This window comes from Stomoxys calcitrans, chromosome 1 (assembly GCF_963082655.1).
Source record: "Stomoxys calcitrans chromosome 1, idStoCalc2.1, whole genome shotgun sequence".
Taxonomy (NCBI): domain Eukaryota; kingdom Metazoa; phylum Arthropoda; class Insecta; order Diptera; family Muscidae; genus Stomoxys; species Stomoxys calcitrans.
In genome coordinates, this window is record NC_081552.1 from 256,595,545 (window position 1) to 256,605,544 (window position 10,000).

The following is a 10,000-nucleotide window of genomic DNA, read 5'->3' on the forward strand; positions in this document are numbered from 1 at the left end:
TATGACACTGAACGTGTTCGACAAATCGGACAAAGCGGTGTTTTTCCCCTCTGAATGTTGGCGACATTTGCGAGATACAATGCCATGCATGGTCATTTAAAAAATTTCCCCCAAAAAGGTGTTGGGACGCCGTACGGACTCGGCTATAAAAAAAGGACCCCTGATCATTGAGTTTAAACTTGAATCGGAAAACACTCAATGATGTGTGAAAAGTTTGCCCTGCTAGGTTCCTGGTGTTTTTAGAAAAAATTTGGGTAATGAGAATTGCTTTTTAGGGGAGGGATGGCACCTCAGATATTTCGACTCAAATATGGATATCAAATTCGAGCAGCACTTTCAAATCCCTTTAATTTAAGCCCCATATTGCCATAACCGGTAAATATGAACATTTTGGTGGGTGTTTTGGGGCAAATTCGGTTTTTCTCCCAACAAAAATGAAGTTCAGTTTAGGGGGTGCTTTAGGGCGTACCCCAAAACACTTGGCTCCAAAATTGGATAACAAATTCGTTGTCTACTCCCAAATACCTTTCCTTTGACTCCCATATTGTCATAATGGGTCGATCAACCTATTTTACTTATTTTTGGAAGAAAAAGTACCACCTAGACTTGAACGCAAATTTTAATGTCATATTCGTAATCTACTCCCTAATCCCTTTCATTTGAGTCCCATATAGCCATGGTCGGCTAATATGCCCATTTTGGGGTATTTGGGGGTGGGAGACCTCACATTACGTGGACCTAATGTTTTATGGCATATTTGTAATCTACCATCTAATACTTTTCATTTGAGTCCCATATTGACATGAACTTCGAATACATCTGTTTAGAGGAGTTTTGGGGTTGAGGGAGCCCGCTGGGTACTTGGACCCAAATTTTAATACCATATTCGTTTTTTGATCTCCAATACCTTTCATTTGATACCCTTATTGTGCTCATCGTACCACTTTCGGGTATGGTTGGCATTTTAGGGGTAAGGTGGAGGGTCCGCCTCCATCCGATATCCTTCCACACAAACCTACACAATCTATGAAAATTTGAAGAAAATCGGTTCAGCCATGTATCTATTGAATATATAATGGGTCTAATGGAGTTTTTGAAGTGTGGCGTGACTCCCTATACTTTGATCTGATTTTGTATACCAGATTTGAAATCTATTCCCGAATACCTTTCATTTGAGCCCCATATTAATATGACCATCCAATATGTCTGTTTGGGGGAGTTTTGGGGCTGAGGAAGTACCCGATGGGTACTTGGACTCAAATTTTAATACCATATTCGTATTCTACTCTCCAATACCTTTCATTTGATACCTATATTGTCCCGCTCGGTGCACCTTTGATTTTGGGTTGTGTTTTTGGCATAAGGGGGAGGGTCCGTCCCCCTTCCGATATAGAAAAATTATATAGCCTATATTTCGTTCCAGATCAACCTACTGCCGTTCTGTCGTTTTTCAGTCTATACGGAACAAACCAACCGAGTCCCATATATCCGTGATTGGCTAATGTGGCCATTTTGGGCGTTTTTGTAGGGGAGGGGTGAGCCCCTATACTTCGGCATGCATTCTTATGCCAGATTCATTATCTACTTCCGCATACTTTTCATTTGATACCCATATTGTCCTAATCGGTCCACTTGTGATTTTGGGCGGTGTTTTTGGGGTAACGGTGGAGGGTCCGCCCCCTTCCCTTATCAATAAATTATAAAGCTTATTCCTACTTCCTAACCATAATCGTAATCTACTCCCGAATATCTTTCATTTGAGTCCCATATTGTCATGATCGTCAAATTAACCTATTTTAAGCGGTTTTGGGAATGGGGCGGCCCCCCAGATACTTGGACCCAACTTTTATTATGAAATTCATACACTACTCTTGAATACCTTTCATTTGAATCCCATTTTGTTCCCATCGGTTCACTATTATTTTTGGGTAGTACTTTGTGGGTTAAGGGGAGGGTCCGCCCCCCCTCCCGGTATCAAAAAATTATATAGCCTATGTTTCCTTCCAGACCAACCTACAGAATCTGTGAAAGTTTCAAGGTAATTGGTTCAGCCGTTTTTGAGTCTATACGGAACAAACACACAAACCGACAAACAAACAAACACAGATTGAAATTTTGCACAATGTCTTCTTTTATGATTTTTTTTCTAAGTGTTTTAATGAGTCAACTTGTACTCCAGATGATGGAGCTATATCGTACTATATCTTGATATAGACCGATCCGCCGATTTAGGGTCTTAGGCCCTTAAAAGCCACATTTATCAACCGATTTTGCTGAAATTTGGGATACTTAGTTGCGTTAGGCCCTTCAACATCCTTCGTCAATTTGGCTCAGATCGGTCGAGATTTGGATACAGCTGCCATATAGACCGATCGGGCGATTTAGGGTCTTAGGCCCATAAAAGTCACATATATAATCAGATTTTGCTCAAATTTGAGACAGTGAGTAAAGTTAAGCCCCTCGACATATCTCTGCAATTTGGCCCGGATTGGTTCAGATTTGAATATAGCTGCTATATAGACCGATCCTCCGATTTAGGGTCTTAGGACCATACAAACCACATATATTATCCGATTTTGCTGAAATTTGGGACAGTGAGTTGTGTTAGGCCTCCCGATATCCTTCGACAATTTGGCTCAGGTTGGTCCAGATCTAGGCCATTAAAGCCACATTTATTAACCGATTTTGCTGAAATTTGGGACACTAAGTTGCGTTAGGCCCTTCAACATCCTTCGTCTATTTGACTCAGGTCGGTCCAGATTTGGATATAGCTGCCATATAGACCGATCTCTTGATTTAAGGTTTTGGGTCCATAAAAGGCGCATTTATTGTCCGATCTCTCCGAAATTTGGGACAGTGAGTTGTGTTAGGCCCTTTAAACTCCTTCGTCAATTTGGCTCAGATCGGTCGAGATTTGGATACAGCTGCCATACAGACCGATCGGCCGATTTAGGGTCTTAGGCCCATAAAAGCCACATTTATTATCCGATTTTGCTGAAATTATGGACAGTGAGTTGTGTTAGGCCCCCCGATATCCCTCGACAATTTGGCTCAGGTGGGTCCAGATTTGGACATAGCTGCCATATAGAGCGATCTCTCGATTTAAGGTTTTGGGTCCATAAAAGGCGCATTTATTATCCGATCTCTCCGAATTTGGGACAGTGGGATGTGTTAAGCCCTTCGACATTCCTCTTTAATTTGGCTCAGGTCAGTCCAGATTTGGGTATAGCTGCCATATAGGCCGATTTCTCAATTTAAGGACTTGCGCCCATAAAAGGCGTATTTATTGTCCGATGTCTCCGAAATTTGGGACAGTGAGTTGTGTTAGGCCCTTAACATGCTTCTTTAATATGGTCCAGATCAGTCTAGATTTGAATCCAAAGTTCAGCTCGACCGAGCCTAACGCCTTTTCACTTGTTGTTTGTAAGCAGCTTAAGTTCGAAGATTGGCTATATCCGACTAGATCTTGAAATAGCCCCCACCCCATCCCCCATAGACCGATCCGCCGATTTAGGGTCTTAGGCCCATGAAACCCACATTTATTATCCGATTTTGCTGAAATTTGGGACAGTGAGTTGTTTTAGACCCCCGGATATCCTTCGTCAATTTGGCTCAGGTCGGTCCAGATTTGGATATAGCTGCCATATAGACCGATTTCTGAATTTAAGCTCTTGCGCCCATAATAGACGCATTTATTGTCCGATGTCGCCGAAATTTGGGATAGTGAATTAGGTTAAGCCCCTCGATATACTTCAGCAATATGGCACAGATCGGTCCAGATTTGGATATAGCTGCCATACAGACCGATCTCTCGATTTAAAGTTTTGGGTCCATAAAAGGAGCATTTATAATCCGATCTCTCCGAAATTTGGGACAGTAAGTTGTGTTGGGCCCTTCAACATCCTTCTTCAATATGGTCCAAATCGGTCTAGATTTGAATACAGCTGCCATATAAACCTCTCTCGATTTGAGGTTTTGGGCCCATAAAAGCCACATATATTACCCGATTTTGCTGCAATTTGGTACAGTTAGTTGTATTAAGTCAGTCAACATCCTTCTTCAATTTGGCTCAGATCAGTGCAGATTTTGATAAAGCTGCCATATGTACCGATCTCTCGATTTAAGGTTTTGGGACCATAAAAGGTGCATTTAATGACCGATTTTGCCAAAACTTGGTACAGTGGATTAGGTTATGCCCCTCGACATACTTCTGTAATATGGCACATTTCGGTCCAGATTTGGATGGTCCAGATTCGCATTTACTGTCCGATGTCGCCCAAATTCTTGACAGTGAGTTGTGTTAGGAACTTCGATATCCTTTTCCATTTTGACCCATATCGGTCCAGATTTGAATATAGCTGCCATATAGGCCGAACTCTCAATTTATGCTTTTGGGCCCATAAAATGCGCATTTATTGTCCGATATCAGCGAAATTAGGGACAGTGAAGTGTGTTGGGCTCTTCGACTTTCCTCTTCAATTCGGCCCAGATCGGTCTTGATTTGGATATAGCTGTCATATAGACCGATCCGCCGATTTAGGGTCTTAGGGGCCTAAGACCCCTAATTTATTATCCGATTTTGCTGAAATTTGGGACAGTGAATTGTGTGAGCCCACTCGATATCTTTAATTGATTTGGCCCAGATCGGTCCAGATTTGGATATAGCTGCCATATAGACCGATGTCTCGATTTAAGGTTTTGAGCACATAAAAGGCGCACTTGTTGTCCGATTTTGACGATATTTGGGACAATAAGTTGTGTTACATGACATTTTAAGTCGAACTAGTCATGTCCTTCTGTCCGTCCGTCTGTCTGGCGAAAGCACACTAACTCTCGAAGAGGTAAAGCTAGCCACTTGAAATTTAGCATAACTTCTTATTATTAGTGTAGATCGGTTGGGATTGTAAATGGGCCATATCGGTCCATGCTTTGATATAGCTGCCGCATCTTGGATCTTGGATCTTGAGCCACTAGATGGCGCAATTCTTATTCGATTTGGCTGAAATTTTGCATGAAGTGTTGTGATTTGACTTCCAACAACTGTTTTAAGAATGGTTCAAATCGGCCCATAACCTGATGTAGCAGCCATATAAACCGATCTGGGGTCTTGACTTCTTGAGTCACTAGAGGGCGCTATTATTGGTTGCCCAAAAAGTAATTGCGGATTTTTTCATATAGTCGGCGTTGACAAATTTTTTCACAGCTTGTGACTCTGTAATTGCATTCTTTCTTCTGTCAGTTATCAGCTGCTACTTTTAGCTTGTTTTAGAAAAAAAGTGTACAAAAAGTATATTTGATTGAAGTTCATTCTAAGTTTTATTAAAAATGCATTTACTTTCTTTTAAAAAATCCGCAATTACTTTTTGGGCAACCCAATATTATCCGATTTAGCTGAAATTTAGCATGAGGGGTTTTGTTATGACTTTCAACAACTTCAACCAAATATGGTCGAAATCGGTCCATATCCTGGTATAGCTGCCATTTAAACCAATCCGGGATCTTGACTTCTTGAGCCTCTACAGGAAGCAATTCTTATTCGATTTTGCTAAAACAAATTGTATTAATTTTGACTACTTGGCCTGTATATGCCATGTCGTTCAGGGTTCGACTCTATCCCAACTTAACTTGCATTTTAAGAGTATCAAAAGTTCGACTTTGTTCGAGTTTAGCCCAACCTTACCAGTGATTTCCATGGTTTATTATTATAACACTTGTCCATTGCAACATCATATACCTCCGGCATGGGATACTTCATTATCATTGCCTTAATCTGAAACGATTTGCATAAAATGTATGAATATCTCTTAGAGTGCTAATGGAATATCATCAGTCAAGCTTTGCTGAGATATTTTGTAGAGTGTGCACAAAGTTTTAAAATATGTAGAAATTTGGAACCCATGCTAAAATTGCCAAATGTATGGCTCACGATGGTTCCATTGCGTCATAACACATCCTAGTCCAAACACAGTTTATTTCCAAGAAAAATGACACTCCAACTAAAAAGTTTAGAAACTTTGGAATTTCCTTCGCCCATACATGGGAATCACAGTTATGTGACTGTCATTGGTGATGGAAGAGAATCTCTTGCCGGTTAATAATTCAAACTTTAAACAAATGCGGCCTTAAATTCACACTCCTACACTGCCAAATGTCATTGCAGTAGTAGTTTTATCATAATGGAAACTTTATTAGATTTCATACCCCTTCATACCCCAAAGTTTTAAACATTCCCCCGGAAATTGAAAATTCCTTGTAGAATTGGTATGCGTGCGTGAATCTTTAGTGTAATTTGTTGTTAACTTTGCAAACATCATGAAAACAAATCGTCACAATAAAACGCTCCATTTAATTCCAAACAACCGAACTGGGAAGCGTATGTGTTTGGAACGCTAAAAGGGCGGGCTGACTGGTTGGCTGGTGGGAGCGTTTAAGCCATAACATTCAAACGTTTATTTTTCCAACCCTTTCGGCGTTTATTCGTACCAACCCCCAGCGAGATTGGGAGGCAAAGGACCTTCAGTTTGCCGTTTGGGGTATACCAAACGAAATTGACATTGTGATCCAAGAGGATTCGCATCACAAGAGTTTGGCGGATTCGGGCATTAGACATTGCCATCATTTGCAAAAACATCAAGTCCTAACACAAAAGCAGTTTAAGTTTCGCCATCTCCACCGCTTGCCACAGCAGCCTCACCATCAGCATCAGCATCAGCATCAATGTCAGTTGATGATGGCTATCATTGGCTAGCAAGCACTGAAGGGTGAATCTATTAGCTTCACATTAAAAAGTGCCTCGTAAAAATTGATGGGGCAACATTTGTTGTGGTCTGTTAACTGAAGTTAACTGCCGCAGCAAAAGACTGCAGGCTATGGCTCTGTAACTGTACCATAAGATAAATATTGCGCTAACAACGGTTGGCCATTAGGTGCGGTATTAGTGGCTGCTGGTTTGTCGCAATACTGCAGAAAGCACTCACTGCGCTCCACAGCAGCATGATGAGTCCATATAAAAAATGCTATGTTGTATTTGGGCTATGAGGCACTTAACTTTTGTGACTTTATTCTTTTAATGTCAAAAACAACAAGCCCTAAAATAGTACAATATCCCAAAAAAAAAGAGGTTTGTGTTGCAGGTGTGAACAATTGTTTAGTTTTAGGGGGAAAATTTTGGAAAACAAATAAAAAGGCGAACTTTGGATACCCACCGCCTCGTGTATATATGTATTGCGCCCTTTGGGGGCTTAAGAAGTAAAATAGAGAGATCGATTTATATGGGAGCTGTATCGGGCTATAGACCGATTCAGACCATAATAAACACGTTTGTGATGGTCATGAGAGGATCCATCGTACAAAATTTCAGGCATATCGGATAATAATTGCGACCTCTAGGGGTCAAGAAGTCAAATCCCCAGATCTTTTTATATGACAGCTATATCAGGTTATGGACCGATTTCAACCATACTTGGCACAGTTGTTGGATATCATAACAAAATACTTCGTGCAAAAATTCATTCAAATCGGATAATAATTGTGCCCTCTAGAGGCTCAAGAAGTCAAGACCCCAGATCGGTTTATATGGCAGGTATATCAGGTTATGGACCGATTTGAACCATACTTAGAACAGTTGTTGGATATAATAAAAAAAACACGTCGTGCAAAATTTCATTTCAATCGGATAAGAATTGCGCACTCTAGATTTCTAAATTTCAACTGGGTTGTGTAAGGCCTTCGACTTCCTTCGTTAAATTGGCCCAGATCGGTTCAGATTTGGATATAGCTGCCATACAGACCGATCCTCCGGTTAAGGGTCTTAGGCCCACAAAAGCCACATTTATTAACCGATTTTGATGAAATTCGGGGCAGTGAATTGTGTAAGGCCCATCGACATCCTTCGTTAATTTGGCTCAGATCGGTCCAGATTTGGATATAGCTGCCATATAGATCGATCCTCCGATTTATGGTGTAAGACCCATAGAAGCCACATTCATTATGCGATTTTGCTGAAATTTGGGACAGTGAGTTGTGTAAGGCCCTTTGATACATTTTTCAATTTGGTTCAGATCGGTTCAGATTTAGATGTAGCTGCCATATAGACCGATTTCTTGATTTATGGTTTTGGGCCCATAAAATGCTCATTTATTGTCCGATGTCGACGAAATTTGGAACAGTTAGTTAAGTTAAGCCCCTTGACATACTTCTGCAATATCGCACAGATCGGTCCAGATTTGGATGTAGCTGCCATATAGACCGATATCTAGGTTTTAGGTTTTGGGGCCATAAAAGACGCATTTATTGTCCGACGTCGCTGAAATTTGACACAGTGAGTTTGGTTAGGCTCTTCGACGTCATTCTTAAATTTTGCCGAGATCAGTCCAGATTTGCATATAGCTGAAATAGGTTTAGGGCCCATAAAAGAGGTTTAGTTTAGGGCCCATAAAGGAGGCATTTATTGTCCGATTTCGCCGAAATTTGGGACAGTGCTTTGTGTTAGGGTTTTCGACATGCTTATGCAACTTGGCCCAAATCGGTTCAGATTTGGATATAGCTGCCATGTAGACCGATATCTCGATTTAAAGTCTTGGCCCCATAAAAGGTGCATTTATAATCCGATTTCACTGAAATTTGACACAGCGACTTATGTTCGGCTTTTCGACATCCGTGTCGTATATAGTTCAGATCGGTATGAGGTATATGAGTATAAGGTATGAAATTTTCACCGAATTTTGATGAAAGGTGGTTTACATATATACCCGAGGTGGTGGGTATCCAAAGTTCGGCCCGGCCGAACTTAACGCCTTTTTACTTGTTTTAATAAACGCATATTGCTAACATATTCAAAGATTTTCAATTCAATCAAAGCCTTCTAATTGCAACAAATGTCTCCACTTCAAGTCAAATTATATTCGTCCTTTGTGGATCGTACACGACTGCCCTGCCCATGTACGACTTTGCCATAAACTAAATTCCCCAAATCTTAATGAGAACTATACCAAGCATGAAAATATTTAATTAAAACCTAACCAAAGGTAATTGCGAAAAACTACAGCTGAATGAAAGCAATTTCAAAAAAAAAAAAAAAAAGAGAAAAAAACACCTCTAATTCGAAAACATTTTAATATCTATGTAAATTAGAAGTTGTTCGTGGGTGTCCTTCAGTGGGTGTCCTGCCATCTCCAAAATAGCAGCGCACCACCTGCAGCTGCAAATGGACAATTATTATAATTCCCCGTTTTAATAAACGCCATGATAATGGAATCGCTCATGGTGGGCGCTTGCTCCGCAACCTAGGTGAGTTGGCCACGGTGCTGTGTTGCGCCTGTGGTCAATGTAGCAAAACGAAAAAATTACCAAATCCTGCGTGAGTCTAGTGGCAGTATTGCGCTGGCAATGAATTACCCAGTACCGCACCGAGAATGATTTGCTATTATTTGTTTAATCAACCGCTGTGACAGGCACAATTTTCAGTGTGTCAAGCAATTAAGATGCTCCACGCCGATAAAGCGCTGGCTGTGGCTTCATTGTGCGGTGGCACACACAAATCAGGTCCCTCTTTTGTTTTGCAGGCGTTGCAAGCGATGATCATAGAAATGTGTCACAAGCACCATAAACTATGACAACAAAATTATTAAGTTGTTACTTTGTCCATTATGCAACAACAACACCACCACCACCACTTCCGGAGTTTAGGTCCAATGCTGAAGAAGTAGAGCTGAAGCTTTAGCTGATGATGATGATGCTAAAGCCACTGCTGCGTAACTATTGTTACTGCTTTGAGTATGCTTTTGGGGTCATTTTGGTTCTTTTCATTGTTACTCTGGCTGTGGTTGTTGTTGTTCGGCTTTTGTAATCGCACTGGAGAGGTGACAAGCATTTATTATATTTTGCTACATTGTTTGTCTGTATTTTGCTTTCTCTATTGCTCGCTTGGCTGGCGGACTGGTGGGTTGACTGGCTGGCCGTTTGGCTATTCCAAGGAATAGCTTAACGACATTTAGTAAGA